Below are 18,293 nucleotides of genomic sequence, written 5' to 3' on the forward strand. Positions count from 1 at the left end.
TTTCTCCTCTTCTCTCTTGTTCCATTCCCTCCTTATGCCTGTCTCCAACATATTGATTTTTCCCATTCAGCTTTCTTAACATTTTCTTTTCTTGCATCTGTCCACTCAAATCTTGCCCTCTTTCCTACCCTTCTTTTTAAATTTTCAACCACCGTGTTTCCCCCAAAAATAAGACAGTGTTTTCTATTAATTTTGGGCCCAAAATCACTCTAGGTCTTATTTTCGGAGTATGCGCATAATCATCTCTCCCTTCCTCTTCTTCACCCCAATTCTTCCTCTTTCCTTTCTCTCTCCTACATGTGCATCATCTTTTCTCCACTCCCATCTCCTTGTGCAGCAGAAATTTGCCCAGTTTCTATCCTTCCCTCCCTCCCATCCCTCGTGCAGCAGGACCCCTTGCCCATCAGTGAAATCCCCGACGGTCAAGACGGCAGAGTGAAATCCCCGACGGTCAAGACTGAAGCAGCCTGTTTAGAGTACTGCTGGCCTGACGCTGCTTTGGATCAAGGTAGGGCTCGCTCGCGGTTGGAAGGGAGGGAAGGATGGAGGGTCAACAGGGTTTGGCTGCATGGTGGGGGCTGTGGCGGTAGTGGGTTGAACAGTTGCTGCCAGCGAATTCCGGGACTAGGGCTTATTTTGGGGGCAGGGCTTATTTTTGGGGAAACACAGTACCTCTTAACTCTCCATCTCCTCTCAGTCCCTAGCTCTCCCATTTTCCTCCTTTTCTTTTCTGTTGTTCTTCTTCCCTCCCCCCTTGATGCTGAACAGTGAGATGGAAGGGAAAAAAAAAAAGATGCTGCATCTCTCTCTCTCCCTTCCACCCCCATATCCAACCTCTCTTCCTTTCTCTTCCCACCTGCCACCCATCCCATCTCTACCCCTGCCTGCCTCCCTCCCTTTCCCACTTTCTCTTCCCTCTCTCTCCCACAGTTCTCCCTTCAAGTATCTCTTTCCCAGGTCCAACTTCTCTCCCTTCAGAACATTGCTCACCATCTCTCTCTCTCTCTGTCCACTGTTTCTGGCCCCATAAGCTCTCCCCCTATGCCCAATCTGGCGCTGCTTTTAATACCCTTCCTACTTAAAAAACAAAGAAAGAGGGGGCGGAGCGTTAACAAGATGGCGGTCTGATGCTTTCCCGGAGACGCCATCGTGCCTGTAATAAGAACTTTTCCTGCTTACCGGATGGTGAAGAAAAAGTCTAAAGTCCGGGTGTTCTCAGACGACACTGTTTCGCAAACAGGCGTAAAATTTTTCCCTCGAAGATGTCACTCTATCCTCTGAAAAGCGTAGTCCATCCAGCTGTCCCAGTGCAATGGGAGAGTTGGTTTTAGATGTGCTGGCCCAGGAGTTTTTCTTGCTGGCCCCACGGAGCAGGAGGATTGACTCTGAAAGGAGACAAGAGGAGGTATTAATTTAATTTAATTTAATTCTTATATACCGCTAATAACCGTGAGGTTTCTAAGCAGTTTACAAAAATGATGCATTAAAAGATACAATAAATAAAAATAAATAAGATAGGTACTTGGAAATTCCCTAACTGTCCCAAAGGCTCACAATCTAACTAAAGTACCTGAAGAGACAATTTATGAAAATTAAAGATAAAAATATAAAGACAGAGATAGAGATAGAAATGAATATTCCACTAAGTAATGAATAAATAAATTAAAGATATAATTAAAATAATAATTAAAGTAAATAAAACAAAGATAAAAATAAGTATAGAGAGAAATAAAAATAAAATATATTCCAAAAAAGCATTAAGATCTGATGTTAAATGATCATAATAATTACAAGCCAAAGAATGAGAAAAATAAAATAAAAACGTTCAACCGCCATCAACCCTAGTTCCAATGGCTATCATCTGGGGTCCCGAGATTCCTCCAAGAACAGGCGACATCTTTCCAGTTGGTGATGAGAATACAGCAAACTCATGAAGTTTCTTCCCTAATTGAGGCGGTTTTAGGTACACTGGGTGCTGCAGGGAGCTCTGGAGAAGAAGCTGTTCCCCTTACAGAGGCCTAAGGTCTTTACAATGGAATCGATATGGGATGTTATATCTAATATGCAAACTTCTCTTGGGAACCAAATTCAGCAACTTTTCACACGATGTACTACAGTACTTTCAGAAAATTTCGATCTTAAGACCAAGGTAACAAGTTTAGAGAGTAAAGCGAGTGACTTTATAAAAACCTTGGAAGTACAAGCTCTAACTTGGGCTAAGGACAGTGTCAGTTTGCACTTTAAGCAAGAAATGATGGAAAATTCTATTAGGAGATGTAATCTCTGGATTATTAACTTTCCTAAAGTCCATCCTATAACTGCCTTAGCAATGTTTAAAATGTATTTGAGTGAAATTCTGAAAGTGCGCGAAACCTCATACCCACCTCTCTCAAAAATATATTACCTTCCTACGACAGTCAAATCTCAAAATCCTAGCCAGCAGAAGGTGTCTGCTGATAGTCTGGATCTGACTAATTTCCTGGAGAGGTCGGATACTGAGGTCCAGGTTCCAGCCACATTGATTGTACAGTTTGCTATTGACTCTGATAGGGAATTGATGCTTAAGATGTTCTTTAAATATAAGGATGTACCAGTTGTATCTCATTCTACCCAGAAGAGAAGGAAACAATTTCTCATTTTGAGGCCTCAGGCAGCTCAGTTAGGGGCAACTTTTGTTCTAAGATAGCCCTGTAAGTACATGTTGATATATAAATATAACAGATTTGTTTTTTATGAACCACAGCAGTTGTCCAAATTTATTTCAGCTAGAGAGCAATCAGTATCTCCCACATGAGTCTTGCTGTTTTCAAGATAGCTCAGGAAAAGAATTATTCATGAGCAGTTAGGCCTCCATTCTTTATTTCCTTGCTATTTGGTTTCCTATGTTTTATTTCAGTTATACTTCAGCTACATCCCCAAGATATATAGAGGACTAACTATTCTTTGTAATAAGGAGATACAGGGGGAATCCAAGATGGCCGATGGGACAGCCAGCTGAGCATCCTGGCTAGACTCTCTATTGAATTTCTTGGTTTTTCTTTTCTTCTCGAGACGCGTTCTTACCTAAGAAATGCCAAAAAGAAGGGGCCGAAGTACCGCTGCAGCCTCGCGGCGCCCCGACCCTGCTAGAATCGGCAATATCGAGGATCTAATCTGCTGGATGCAGGAAGTGTTGGCGGTGGCGTCGGCTTTCCCGTTGGAGGCTCTCGTTGGCGAGCAGGAGGCTGTCTCCCCGGGACTGTAGATCTCACTGAGTCCCGACGCCAGAGCACCTCCCCCTCTTCCTCAGACCGCCAGCTCCCCTCGGGTGGAGGAGCCATCGGAGGGCGGTGAGCTCCTGTCCCGTGAGGCTATGGACACCAGACAGGGGAGACTGGATTCGGACTCCTGCTTGGAGAGTCCTGTGTTGGCTGAGGGCTCTAACAGCAGGAGGGAGCACAGCTTTCAGGGGAACAGCTTCCAGCAGAACATGGTCAGTTGTATTAAATCCTCTAACTTTGCCTGAAAAATCTTTTACAATAGAGAAACCCCGAGAAATAACTCTTGAGGCGATATGGGATCTAGTGGCGGACCTGGCAATATCTCTTAAACCTCAAATTTGTCAAATTGAACAGAAATTAAACATGAAGCATATATTAAAAGTTTACAAACTGATATGCAGGACCTCAAAGACTCAAAAGATGCCACTAAACAAATTACTAAAACACTAATGAGAGATAATATAAATATGAGAAGAAAATTGGAAGCTTTGGATAACTTCTCTCGTAATAATAATCTCAGACTAATTAATCAATAGTAAAGTTAGAGTGGCAACAATACCTCCAAGAAATATGATAAAAAGGTATATGATTGAAATATTGGGCATATCAGAAGATTTGCTTCCACCGTTTACTCAGGTCTATTATTTGCCCATACGAAGGGATGAAGGACAATATCAAAAACTACAGATACCACAAGAGGTTCAACAGGACTTAAATATGTTGTTGATGTTGGAACAGTCGGATAAGGAAATAGCGACACCTGCAACTTTACTTCTTACTGTTGCCTTGGCACCAGATAAAAACTGGTTGCTGCGATTTTACTTTAAAAATAAGTTAAAAGAATTCTTGGGATTTAGAATACAAATGTTCCCGGATCTGGCACGAGATATCCAGAAGCGTTGACATGAATTCTTGATTTTGAAACCGGGAGTTATTGCTCTTGGAGCTTCCTTCTTTCTACGTCACCCATGTAAATGTGTGATATTGTATCAAAAGCAAAAATATGTTTTCTTTGATCCTACACAACTGACAACCTTTTTGTCAGCTGCACACCTGAAAGCTGGGACTACAACATGTGTGCTCAGTGTTTAATTTGTCACTTCCTTGTATCCCTGTTTTCCTTTCTTTATATTTCTATGACCTATTTCAGTAGGCTCGCTGCTCTACTTCTTGGATTTATGATTTGAGGACTTGAGGTGTAGATTAATGTCTATTTTGTTTTGATTGTGGTTAATCTAAATAGGGAAATTTATATTCTTTGATTAGTTCTGCCTTTCTGTACACGTGTATACTTGATACAGGACACGGGCCACAGGACACGTGGCCCCAGGACACGGGCCACAGCTGGAAGCAATGCAAAGCAAGGAAGACCCATTTCAGAATTTTGAGTTCACACCAGCTGATGTTTACAGAGAACTGTCAGGACTCAAGGTGAACAAAGCCATGGGACCGGACGAGTTGCATCCAAGAGTGCTCAGGGAACTAGGCGATGTTCTGGCAAAACCGTTAGCCATGCTCTTCAATCTCTCCCTAAGTACAGGGAGAGTACCCCTGGACTGGAAAACAGCAAACGTCGTTCCTCTGCACAAAAAGGGTTGCAGAGCAGAGGCAGCGAACTACAGACCTGTGAGTCTCACATCAATAGTGTGTAAACTCATGGAAACTCTACTCAAAGGTAAATTAGACTCGATATTGGATGAAGGGAATCTAAGGGATCCCTGTCAACATGGATTCACAAGAGGCAGGTCATGCCAATCTAATCTTATAAGCTTCTTTGATTGGGTGACAGGAAAACTAGACTCAGGAGAGGCTCTGGACATAGTATACTTGGATTTCAGTAAAGCTTTCGACAGTGTCCCACACCGTAGACTATTAAACAAGATGAAATCAATGGGGTTGGGTGAGAAACTAACTGCATGGGTCAATGATTGGCTGAGTGGAAGACTTCAGAGGGTGGTGGTCAACGGCACCCTCTCTGAGACTTCGGAGGTGACTAGCGGAGTGCCGCAGGGCTCAGTCCTGGGACCATCCCTTTTTAACATATTCATAAGAGACCTAACCCGGGGGCTTCAGGGTAAAGTATCACTGTTTGCCGATGATGCCAAACTGTGTAACATAGTAAGTGAAAGCAACCTCAAGGACAGTATGACGCAGGATCTGATCACGCTGGAAAACTGGTCCTCGACATGGCAGCTGGGCTTCAACGCTAATAAATGTAAGGTCATGCATCTCGGCAGCGGAAATCCATGCAGAACATACTCCTTGAATGGAGAAACGCTAGCTAGGACGTCAGAGGAACGGGACTTGGGGGTAATCATCAGTGCAGACATGAAAGCTGCTAAACAAGTAGAGAAGGCCTCATCTAAGGCAAGGCAAATGATGGGATGTATCAATCGAAGCTTTGTCAGCCGCAAACCTGAAGTCATAATGCCACTCTACAGAACCATGGTGAGACCTCATCTGGAATACTGTGTGCAATTCTGGAGGCCACATTACCGGAAAGAAGTGCTTCGAGCTGAATCGGTCCAGCGGATGGCCACCAGGATGGTCGCCGGACTCAAGGGTCTCTCATACGAAGAAAGACTGGGCAAACTGCAGCTCTATACCCTGGAGGAGCGCAGAGAACGGGGCGACATGATTGAGACATTTAAGTACGTCACTGGTCGCGTCGAGATGGAAAATGATATATTCTTTCCCAAGGGACCCTCGGTCACAAGGGGGCACCCCCTCAAACTCAGAGGGGGGAAATTTAGTGGTGACACAAGGAAGTATTTCTTCACGGAAAGGGTGGTAGATCACTGGAACAAACTTCCGGTGCAGGTGATCAAGGCCACCAGCGTGCTTGATTTTAAGAATAAATGGGACATACACGTGGGATCCCTACGAGGGTCAAGTTAAGGAACTGGGTCACTAGCACTCAATGGGGTGGGTCAATAGAGTGGGCAGACTTGATGGGCTGTGGCCCTTTTCTGCCGTCATCTTTCTATGTTTCTATGTTTCTATGTTTCTATGATATGTTTATGAAAATGACAAATAAATAATAATTAAAAAAAAGTAATGAGATACCTTTTAAATAATTTGGAGTCTTATATTTCATTTTATACTGTATGTTTCTTGTTTGACTTGTAAAAATAGTCAATTGTTAAAATTATAAATAAAGAATTTAAAAAAAAACCAACAAACCAAACAAAGAAAGAGCCAGTTAGTCCAGGAGGCTTCCCCGGCCCAGCATGTCCTCCCCCTTCTCTCTGCGTGGTCCCATGTCTCCGTCACGCTGAAAAAGTAGCCTGCGGCAGTGCTCCTGGAACTTCCCCTTCTCACGGCCCAGTATGTCTTCTCTCCTGCGCAGGTCTGATGTCACTGTCACGCTGAAAAATCTTCCAGCCTTGGCAGTGATTCAGCAACGTTGTCCGCAGCTCCCCTTCCTACTTTCCGTCTGCCATGGTCTGTCTCCAAAGACGCAACTTTCTGTTTCTGCCTGGGTGGATCACGGCAAATGGAAAGCAAAGAAGGGGAGCTGTGGACAACGTTGCTGAATCACTGCCGAGACCGGAAGATTTTTCAATGCGACGGCAGGAGGGAAGACATGCCGGGCCACGAGAAGGGAAAGTTCCGGGAGCACTGTCGCGGGCCAAATTCGGCCCGCAGGCCTTGTGTTTGACACATGTGCTCTAGAGTAATAAATAGGGAAAAAAAGAAAAAGGAAAAGATTACTTACTGGAAACCAAATGCTGAGAGTGTGAAGTGCACCATTCGACAAGGAGCAATTTGAAAAATGCCACAGGACTGCTAATGAAGGTTGTACAGCCATAGGATACACGATTACAATATGTCAGATTTGAAACGTGTATCCTTTGAGAGCTGGTGTTAAGACAGCAAGCGTGAAGTAGGACCTAAAAGAGAGAGGAAAAGTCTTTTTTATTTATTTTGTTTCCACCAAAGAGCCGGCATGGGGTTGGAGAGGTTGTAACCCTAAACTTCTACTAAGACTAAGGGCTCCTTTTATTAAGGTGTGCAGTGTTCTCCCCAGAAATTTTTTCCAGCCTGGTGGCATGAAAAAGTAGCCGGGTGGGGCGGGATGGGGAAATTTGGTGATGGGGAAAATTAATCCCCTCTTTTACTAAGGTGCGCTAGCATTTTTAGTGTGCACAGAATATTAGTGCGCGCAAACCCCCGCACTACGCGGGAAAACTAATGCAAGCTCAATGCTGGTGTTAGCATCTAGCGCATGCGGCAATTCTGCAAATGCTAAAACAGCTATCGCAGCTTAGTAAAAGGAGCCCTAAATGTGTACTGTTTTTATTAGTTAATTATTATTATTTTCCAAATCTCAATATGACTTCCTTTTTTAAGGTTTGACACTTGTGCCAAAATATTTTTACTAAATTTAAGAAGTATCCAATTTTAGAAGGGAATAATTAGATATTTGTCCTCTTTCAAAAGGTATAGAGGTTTAAAAAAGTGAAAGGCGTTAATGAAGTCATTAGGTTCAATCTAGCCATTTATTTCTGCATGAATTTAAACAACTAAAAAAAAAAAAAAAAAAGATAAATATAGCTCATCCAGTCATACAAGAAATGGCTCTACAGCACCTCTAATAATGTTTTGATCACTAGGTTCCTTCCTGAGGTCTCACTGAGGATATGAAATAGATGCTATCCCCACTTCCAGACCTCTTCCACATAATTTATGGAGAGGTATTACTGAGCCTTGAAGGAGACCTGTGTGATTGCACTACAGCAAAATAAAAAAAGTAGCAGATAAAGATCAAAGTGAGAGCTAGGGCAAAACAGTTTAGTTTCAAGTTTATTTAAAAAAATTTAAACCGCTTAATCAAATTTCTAAGCGGTGTACAGTATCAGTAAAAGAAAACATTTTTAAAAGAGACAAAACATGTTAGAGTTAAAATATTAAACAGGACAATGTTAATTTACTGGACGTTAACAAAGGACAAATAAACTAACTGCACACAGTTGGGAAAAGGGAATGAACTACAATGTTTAATAAAGCACACTTAAGGATAAGAACAATAGGTAGGGATGCAGGTAATAATTATCAATGTATTAAAAATATTTTATTTTTATTTGCTTATAATGTCATTTGAAAGCTGCTTGATATTAATACAACTTTAATTTAATTCTTTATACTGTGTATGTGGGGGTGGTGGGTGGGACAACACCTACATCAATAGTAAAGTTAGAATAAGGTCTTTAAATCTAGTGGCATACCCAGTGCTGATCATTTTTTAACAACCCCCTCATCTATATAAAAAAAGATTTTTAGTAATAATCCATGAATCACACAACAAGGGTGCACCTAGGAAAAGGCAGCATCTTAAACACTTGAGCACTAGAACACCAACACACGCATTGTAAAACTAAACAAGCCAGATCCTGCACAGTCAATTGATCCTGTAGTCGATGCGAACAGAAAGCCATGACCATTTCATAGACACAGAACACAGATACACCCTCGCCCAATATGGAATAATCACAAACTAAAAATAGAAATATGTAGACAAAAGTTAAACTGAACCAAGAAACCAGACTCTGCATACAATGCAACACCAGAGAAATAGTGACACGTCCCCTAATATAGTGCAAAATATAAAGACAGTAGATGTAAATTTGAAAAAACTTCTACATAACAATCACCACTTTACAAATTAACAAATAGAAATAAAACAAATAATGAGAAATAAGAAAATATCATTTTATTGGACTAATCTATTTTTCAATTAGCTTTCAGAGGCCAAATCTTTCAAGACAGTACAGCAGGGGTGCCTACACTTTTTTGGCTTGCGAGCTACTTTTTAAAATGACCAAGTCAAAATGATCTACCAACAATAAAATTTAAAAAAAACACAAAGTTCACTATATGCAGAGAAAATGTTAATTATCATTTGTATTTGTGGGTTTTTCAGAGGTCAAGGCAGATGACTTTAAAATATGCAATGTCACCCCAGTAACAACTATACAAAAATAGACAAATATACCCTCTCCCTTTTAGTAAATCGCGATAGCAGTTTTTAGCGCAGGGAGCTACGCTGAATGCCCCATACTGCTCTCAATGCTCATAGGCTCCCTTCGCTAAAAACCACTATCAGGTTTAGTAAAAGGGGACCATAGTGCAAAATATAGACACATTTTGATCACTAAATTGAAAATAAAATCATTTTTCCTACCTTTTTGTCTGGTGATTTCATGAGTCTCTAGTTGCACTTCTTCTGACTTTAAATCCAATCTTTCTTTATTTATGCCCCTCCCCTTTTCTTTCTGTCTCTCTTTCTTTCTCTCTTCTACTGTCCCCCCCAAGCCATCGCGCCGATTTCTCCCTGCTGCTTCCCCGAGCCAGGCCAGGCATGTACAAGTGCCGGACTCGCAAGACTTCACCTCCGATGTTAATTCTAACGTCGGAGAGGAAGTTCTGGGCCAGCCAGGCAGCGATTGGCTGACCCAGAACTTCCTCTCTGACATCAAAATTGACGTCGGAAGTGAAGTCTTGTGAGTCCGGTGCTTGTACGTGCCTGGCCTGGCTCGGGGAGGCAGGAAGAAAAAGATCGCAAAGGCAACGCGATCGACTCACATTGCCTTTGCGATCTATTGGTCGATCACAATCAACCATTTGGGCAACTGCGCAGTACAGTATACTACTGTTATAATATCCTGTCCTGACCTGAGGAAAGGGGTTGAGTCCCAAAAAAATTGCCTTATTTTCCATTTCCTATTTATAAACTTTACAATATTACTTGATTCTACGTAAAACAACAAAAATTTTTTTTTCTACCTTTTGTCATTTCTGCTTTAATTATTTCTCTTCGCTCTTTTCTTTCTATTCAGCGTTTGTCCTCGCTCCCTTCCATGCAAGATCTGTCCTCTCACTTTGCCTCTTCCACCCAGTCTCTGCTCTCTCTTTCTACCCCTTCCATCCACTGTCCACCCTCTCTGCCCTTTCCATCCAATGTCCACCCTCTCTCTGTTCCATATGGTATCTTCCCTCTTTCTATGTCCCTTCAATAAACTGTATATCCTGTGCCTTTTCTCTCCTTTGTACATGATTCATTTCAACACCCCCTCCCCTATGCTCTGGTATCTCTCTCGTCTCCTTTCCTTCCTTCCCACTCCACCCCATGGTCTGGCATCTCTATCTCCTTCCCTTCTCTCTGCCCATGCCTTGGCATCTCCTTTCTTTCCCTCTGGTCTGGCATTTTGTTTCCTTTAGTTTCCCTTTCTTCCCCTCATACCCTGGCATCTCTCTCCTCTCCTTCAATCTCCCCCTCCCACTCCATCATCTGGCATCTCTTCTCCTTCCTTTCTCTCCTTCCTTCTTTTCACCTGGTCTGGCATCTGCCCCCTCCCCCCATATGCCCTGACATATCCCCCCCCATGGTCTGGTAGCTCCTTTCTTTTCCCTCTCTCCCATGGTCTTGGCATCTCTCCTCTGCTCTCCCTGGTCTTCCTTCTCCCCTCTCTCTCCCCAATTGAGTGCTGCTGCAGCACTTCTCTTCCCCTCCCCAATTGGGTGCAGCAGCACTTCTCTTTCCCTCCAATTGGCTGCAGCAACTTTTCTATTCCCCCTCCCTCCCCAAAAAAATAGGGTGCAGCATCAGCATTTCTCTTCCCTCCCCCCAAAAATAAATGGGTGCAGCAGCAGAACATTTATCTTCCCCCTCTTCTCCCCTCCCCCATTGGGTGCAGCAGCATTTCTCTTCCCATCCTTCCCATGTCACACACCCGTCAGCAGAGTCGCTAGGCAAGTTGTAAGCTTCCCTCCGTCGCTGACCTATCTTCCATAGGTCAGCGAGGGAGTGAAGCTTACAACTTGCTGCTTTTACTTACTTCGGGCCTTCCTCATTGTCAGGTTCTGCCTTCGCGGAAACAGAAAGTAGGCAGGACCCGGCAGCCAGGAAGGCCTGAAGCAAGGAAGAGCAGCAAGGCAAGTTTTAACTTCCCTCCATCACTGATCTATCTCCCGCATGCATCCGGGCTCTAATGGTATCACTGTCCGTGCTGGCTTCCCTTCTCTTCCCTACCCCCCCACCCCCACCCCCGGACGTAACTTCCGGTTCTGGAGGGAAGAGGAGGAAAGAGAAGGGAAGCCGGCATGGACAGTGGTATCGTTAGAGCCCCAGAGCACAGGTTCAAGTCGCTTGCTGCCGTATTTTTTTTAAAAAGTCAGGCGGGAACTTTTGGTGGCTCTTCAATGATGAGCAGCGGCGGCAGCAGATGACAGCTGGGCGCTCAACTAAATTAGCCGGGTGGAGCACCCGGCTAAAAGGAGCTAGGGAGAACACTGGTGTGCTATATGCTAAGATGCCCACAGGAATATAGTGGATGCCTTAGTATTTAGCATGCGCTAATCTTTAGCGTGCACCTTAATAAAAGGACCCCTGAGTATCTTAATAAAAAATTTGGCCTGTGCTCTAGATTTCAGCCCCTTATGTGATTGAGTATGACGCCCCTGCACTAGAGGCTTTACACTGGTTAATGCCTTAATTTTCAGGTCGTACTTCCATTCACTTTTCAATGGCAGTACATAGATTTGTTTGGTTTTTCCTCCATACCTCGCACATCTATACTGCTTGATGGGGAGGGACTCTGGGCATTTCGTATTCTCAATTTGTCCACCATTTTGTTTAAACACTCATCAATGTGAAACAGCTGTTTTTTCCACCTGGCAATGCGCACCTTCATTGGACTAGTCCCCCCGGGTACATTCCCTTTTGGCATCCTCTTCCCATTTTTTATCTTAGCACCCATTTCACAATTGCATTTCATTTTTTATATATTGAAATTTTCCCTATTTCATCTTTAACTCGGTTCTCATTCAGTTTTTTTCCATTCACAGCTTTCCACATGCTTTTTTGGCATATCTAAGATGTGGTATATATGGATTGGTAAGTTTTGTTCCTTTTTCCCTCCTTTTTTGTCTTTGTTATTTTATAAAATTTGTCACTTACTTACAAATATTTTGTCACTCACCTCTGTTGCACAATTATCTCATTTTCAGTATATTTTCACACCTCTTAAGTTTCTCCACTACTTAAAAATAATCATTTACATTCATCCTGTTGTCACAGTACTACCATTCTCGCACATTGATCAAATTTCCCTATATTCACTTCATTTTTCTATTCATCACCATAATCACTTCGTTCAACTTTATTTCATTCATACATATTCCCAAAGGACCCCCGAAACACGGTGCACATCACATTTACTAACTGAGTGACATAAGGATTTACCTATTGATCTGCATTGCTTTTATCCACCAAGAAATCCACCTTCAGGGAAGCAAAGCAGGTGTTAAAGGCATCCACCATGGGATAAAGCCACACATTTCAAGGGACTCTCAGGAGTCACCCAGATGTAAGAATCCAAACTTGGTCAGGATGATCAGGTCACTCATGAGGAAACAGGCTAGAGAAATTCAGAGATCAAATTCACAAGATGCGCATGCTTGAAAAATCTGCACACAGTGGGATTTTCCCCCAAATTAGGGGCGCCGCACTAGTCTGGATCCTGGAGATCTGCCAGATCGGTCACATCTGCAGCTGCCGCGGTGATTCCTCCGAAAGCAGAGGTATGGAAAGCGTATCTGGCCTCTCTCATTTAAAAAAATAAAAATATAAACAATGCCACAACCTTATGTCATCCCCTTTTATGTTCTTTTTTTTCTATAATTCATTGTAGTCCTCCCTCCCCCCGCTTCCCTTCTGTTTAGGTATGAAACGTGGACCAGGAGCCCACACACGACCCCCTTGAAATCCAACCAAATTTTACAGGGGTGTTGACCAGACTTTCAAAACCATGTCCAAGAAACTGAGTTAAAAGTTGAATTCATGCGATTTCCTGATCTTTGTCACTTTATGTGGTTTTTGCACTTTGAGGGATACGAGTAAACAAGGTTTCTCAACAGGGAACACCTGGCTTGGTCTCCGCGAGTGCGGGTCGCCAGACTGGATGGACTAAAGCACCAATGTGCATCATTAACCTTATATATCCCATTCAACCCACTATGAAGATATTGGGAGTAACACTGGACCAGAACCTGACCATGAAAAACCAGGTAGACTCCTTGATCAGAAAACTCTTTCACATCCTTTGAAAGCTTCGGTCCATCAGAGCTTACTTCGATGGCTCATCGTTCCGTATTCTGGTACAATCCCTTATACTGAGTCAACTAGACCACAGTTCTTCAACCGCCGGTCCGCGGACCGGTATCGGTCCGCAGGAAATTTTTGCCGGTCCGCGCAGGACCGGCAAGATTGACTCATTTGAACTTCCTGCCGGTCCGCGCAGGACCGGCAAGATCAGCATCGGAAGCGTGCGCTGGGCCGGAGAGATCTTGGGGAGCCTCTGACAGTGGCTTTCTCCCCTCTCTGCAGCTCTCCTTTACTTCCCAGCGCAGCGATTCACGAAGGCAGCCTCGGGGCTTTTGCTGAGTCGCGGCTGCCTCTGATGATGCAACTTCCTCTTTCCGCAGAGGCGGCGCGACCCAACAAAGGACCCGAGGCTGCCTTCGTGAATCGCTGCGCTGGGAAGTAAGAAGAGCTGCTGGGAGGGGAGAAAACCACTATCAGTCTGGGAAGCTGCTGGGCAGGGGAAAAAAGGGACAGCTGCTACTGGAAAGGGAGAAGGAGAGATGCTTCTGGGAGGGGAGGAGGGAAAGGAATCTGGGAAGCTGCTGGGCCAGGAAAAAAAAGGGACAGCTGCTACTGGAGAGGGAGAAGAAGGAGAGATGCTTCTGGGAGGGGAGGAGGGAAAGGAATCTGGGAAGCTGCTGGGCAAGGAAAAAAAGGGACAGCTGCTACTGGATAAGGAGAAGAAGGAGAGATGCTTCTGGGAGGGGAGGAGGGAAAGGAATCTGGGAAGCTGCTGGGCCAGGAAAAAAAAGGGACAGCTGCTACTGGAGAGGGAGAAGGAGAAGGAGAGATGCATCTGGGAGGGGAGGAGGGAAAGGAATCTGGGAAGCTGCTGTGCCAGGAAAAAAAAGGGGACAGCTGCTACTGGAGAGGGAGAAGGAGAAGGAGAGATGCATCTGGAGGGGAGGAGGGAAAGGAATCTGGGAAGCTGCTGGGCCAGGAAAAAAAGGGACAGCTGCTACTGGAGAGGAGAGAAGGAGAAGGAGAGATGCATCTGGGAGGGGATGAGGGAAAGGAATCTGGGAAGCTGCTGGGCCAGAAAAAAAAGGACAGCTGCTACTGGAGAGGGAGAAGAAGGAGAGATGCTTCTGGGAGGGGGGGAGGAAAGGAGTCTGGGAAGCTGCTGGGCAAGGAAAAAAAGGGACTGCTGCTACTGGATAGGGAGAAGAAGGAGAGATGCTTCTGGGAGGGGAGGAGGGAAAGGAATCTGGGAAGCTGCTGGGCTAGGAAAAAAAGGGACAGCTGCTACTGGAGAGGGAGAAGGAGACGGAGAGATGCTTCTGGGAGGGGAGGAGGGAAAGGAATCTGGGAAGCTGCTGGGCAAGATAAAAAAAGGGACAGCTGCTACTGGAGAGGGAGAAGAAGGAGAGATGCTTCTGGGAGGGGAGGAGGGAAAGGAATCTGGGAAGCTGCTGGGCAAGGAAAAAAAGGTACAGCTGCTACTGGAGAGAGAGAAGGAGAGATGCTTCTGGGAGGGGAGGAGGGAAAGGAATCTGGGAAGCTGCTGGGCAAGGAAAAAAAAGGGACAGCTGCTACTGGAGAGGGAGACGGAGAGATGCTGCTGGGAGGGGAGGAAGGGAAGAGAGTTACTGCTGGACAGGAGGAGGAGGGAAGGGAGAATGAAAAAAGGAAGGAAACAGCTGGCAGAGAGATTAGAGGAGGGGAAGGGGAGACACAGGCATGAGAAAGTAGAGAGATTGATGATAGGAAGGGGTCAGCAGAAAAATAAGCAGAGGGACAACGATGATAGATCTGGTGTAGGAGAGATTAAAAATGAAGAGAGCAGTGAAGCTGGAATGAATCATGTAAATAGGAGAGAGGGGCACAAGCTGGATGGAAAGGGGAGAGGGACATAGAAAGAAGACAGATACCATATGGAAGGGGGAGAGGACAGATAGTGGATGGAAGGGGCAGATGCTGGATTGAAGAGACAGAGAGGGCATACGCTGGAAGGAAGAGAGTGAAAAAAAGATTGAAAGCAGAAACCAGAGACGACAAAAGGTAGAAAAAAATAATTTTATTTCTATTTTGTGATTAGAATATATCAGATTTGAAATATATATCCTGCTAGAGCTGGTGTTAGACATAACTGGGGACTGCAAAACCCAGGCAGTGCTTCTTTAGCTTTCAGCTGGCTTAGGGCGCTCTCTGACCAGGGGGCAGTTGCCCTAGTTGCATTCCCCTAAAACTATTCCTGTCATGTGTTACTTCAGTATTCTGTTAGCATGATATTTCTGTGTAGCATTCTGTAATAATTTGGCTTGTTCAGTTTTCTTGATAGTAGAGGGGATATATGTGAAGGGGAGGGGAGACAGGGGTTTTGTTGATCCTTGCTCTGAATTATTTGTATTTATAAAATGACAATTCTACAGAATATTGTTTCTTTTTATACTTTAATAAAATACATTCAATATAAAATCATAACTGAGGCTTGTGTGGATGGGAACAGATGATTTGTGGGGACCGAGCTCGCGGAGATGGGGCGGAAACGGGATTTTTAAATTTTAGTCCTAGTAGTTTGCCGGTCCACAAAATAATTATTTTTTTTCTGCCGGTCCACGGGTGTAAAAAGGTTGAAGAACACTGAACTAGACTATTGTAACATCGCCTACTTGGCACTCCCCCAAAAGTATATACGACGATTGCAACTAGTTCAAAATGCAGCGATCAGACTACTCTGTGGCCTGAAAAAGTTCGATCACATGACACCTTCCTATCGACTTTTACACTGGCTGCCGATGGAGGCATGTGTGAAATTCAAGTTTGGTTGTTTCTGCTTCAAGGTACTCTATGGCCTAGCCCCTAAATACATAACAGACCTTTTCTCCTTCACAACCAACAGACACAAACGAAGCTCACATCTGAACTTTGTCTCTCCACCGGTCAGAGGTTGTAAATTTAAAAGTCATTACCAACATCTTCTCGCACATGAAGCAGCTTTATGGGGTAAAGACCTCGAACAATTGTTTGTGCCCACTACCTATGTGGAATTCAGGAAACGCCTAAAAACACATCTGTTCCTGAAATACTTAGGAAACCAACCTATACAATCTCAATCCTCAACAAATGATCGCTAGAACTACCAATAATTAATTTATTCCATTTAATCTGTAACATTTCTAAAAATTGTAAACCGCATAGAACTTCATGGTCCTGCGGTATATAAACTGTTATTATTATTATTTAATAAAGCTTAGAAATTTATATGGTATTATCTGACTATTGGGAATGTCTTTCAGTGACAGTAGGTATATGAAATCTGAACTGAACTGTGAAACTTCATGTACCGTGTTCATTTGCATACAACATGCCTCTTTTCAATATTAAACATTCGTGCACATATACAACTAATGCTTATCTTTGAAGCTTTAATTCTCACTAAAGAAAGGTTGGGTCCAAGATAAAACAGGACAGCTTCTGATGCAAAAAATATGCACTTTCAAATGATATTTTTTTTTAAAAAAAAACCCTACACAGAGATATTTGAATCTAAAACAGTGAGAATTTGCATAAATGCATAAAGCCATTTTTGGGGGGGGATGGTCACATCTTCAGCTTCAGTTGACTGTAAAAGCTCGTATTGCAAATCTTGGAAGTACCTCATGGTACATGTCTGCTGATAAAGTTGTACCCTCAGCTGTCTTACCTACCAGCAGCACTATGGAGCCAAACTTTTCCAAAAATTTTTGTTCGTGAATTTTTTTGCCTACTTTGCTCACCTGTAGAAATGGAAGCACATTCGCAAAAGATTTCAAACTTGGCATAGAAACTTGCCCCAAGATGTTGTACCAAACTGCTAAATTTTAGACAGTGTTTAAGCAAAGTTGGCGTTTTAGGCCACTGTTCTTCAACTGCCGGTCCGCGGACCGGTGTCGGTCCGCAGGAAATTTCTGCCAGTCCGCACAGGGCCGGCAAGATTAAAATAACCATAGGTACGTTCTCAGACCTCCTGTCCCGTTGTCCCCACACACAGCTTCGGGACAGCATCCCGAAGCTGTGCTCGGGGACAACGGGACAGGTGATCATTTCCTGTCCCTCCCTCCTTCCTTTCCCCGGGTCCCCTTCTCTTACCGCCCTGCCTCTACTGCTAAAGCCGACAGGAAGTCTTCTTTCCGACGTCAATTCTGACGTCGGAAAGGACGTTCTGGGCCAGCCAATCGCTGCTTGGCTGGCCCAGAATGTCCTCTCCGACGTCAGAATTGACGTCGGAAAGAAGACTTCCTGTTGGCTTTAGCAGCAGCGGCAGGGCGGTAAGAGCAGGGGAAAGGAAGGAGGGAGGCTTTTTTTTTTTTTGCGGGGCAAGGAGGGAACGTGGTAGGCAGGCAAGCAGGCTGGCTTTGGTCAGGGAGGGTGGAAGAGAGGTAGACAGGCAGGCTGGCTTCGGGGGGGGGTGAGGGTGGGACAAAGTGTGGAAGGCAGTGACATGGGAAGGAGGCACGGGGGGAACTAAAGACAGGAAGGGGCACTAAGGACATGGGAAGGAGGCACTGGGGGCACTAAAGACAAGAAGGGGCACTAAGGACATGGGAAGGAGGCACTGGGGGCACTAAAGACATGGGAAGGGGGCACTAATGACATAGGAAGGAAAGAGGGAGGGAATAGAAAGGGATAATTCTTAAGCCTGAGTGCAGAAAGAAAGAAATAAAAGAAAGGATACACAGACAGAAGGAAACGCAACCAGACTCATGAAATCACCAGATAGCAAAGGTAGGAAAAATGATTTTATTTTCAAATTAGTGATCAAAATGTGTCAGTTTTGAGAATTTATATCTGCTGTTTATATTTTGCACTATATTTGTCTATTTTTCTATAGTTACTGAGGTGACCAAACTCGCGGAGATGGGATAGAAATGGGGTTTTTTAATTTTAGTCCTAGTAGTTTGCCAGTC

At 44.1% G+C, this 18,293-nt stretch overlaps 1 protein-coding gene across 1 annotated transcript in view; it reads right to left on the minus strand.

The window, feature by feature from the left end:
- The window catches only part of CUL9 (cullin 9), a 535,945-nt gene that overhangs the window by 474,651 nt on the left and 43,001 nt on the right, over positions 1 to 18,293 (minus strand). The window contains exons 2-3 of the mRNA XM_033937681.1: positions 6,979 to 7,153; positions 1,180 to 1,385 (exon numbers count right to left, since the gene is read on the minus strand). The gene's annotated coding sequence lies outside the window, so the exon portion shown is untranslated. The remainder of the gene's footprint in view (positions 1 to 1,179; positions 1,386 to 6,978; positions 7,154 to 18,293) is intronic.

Source organism: Geotrypetes seraphini, chromosome 3 (genome assembly GCF_902459505.1).
Source record: "Geotrypetes seraphini chromosome 3, aGeoSer1.1, whole genome shotgun sequence".
NCBI lineage: Eukaryota > Metazoa > Chordata > Amphibia > Gymnophiona > Dermophiidae > Geotrypetes > Geotrypetes seraphini.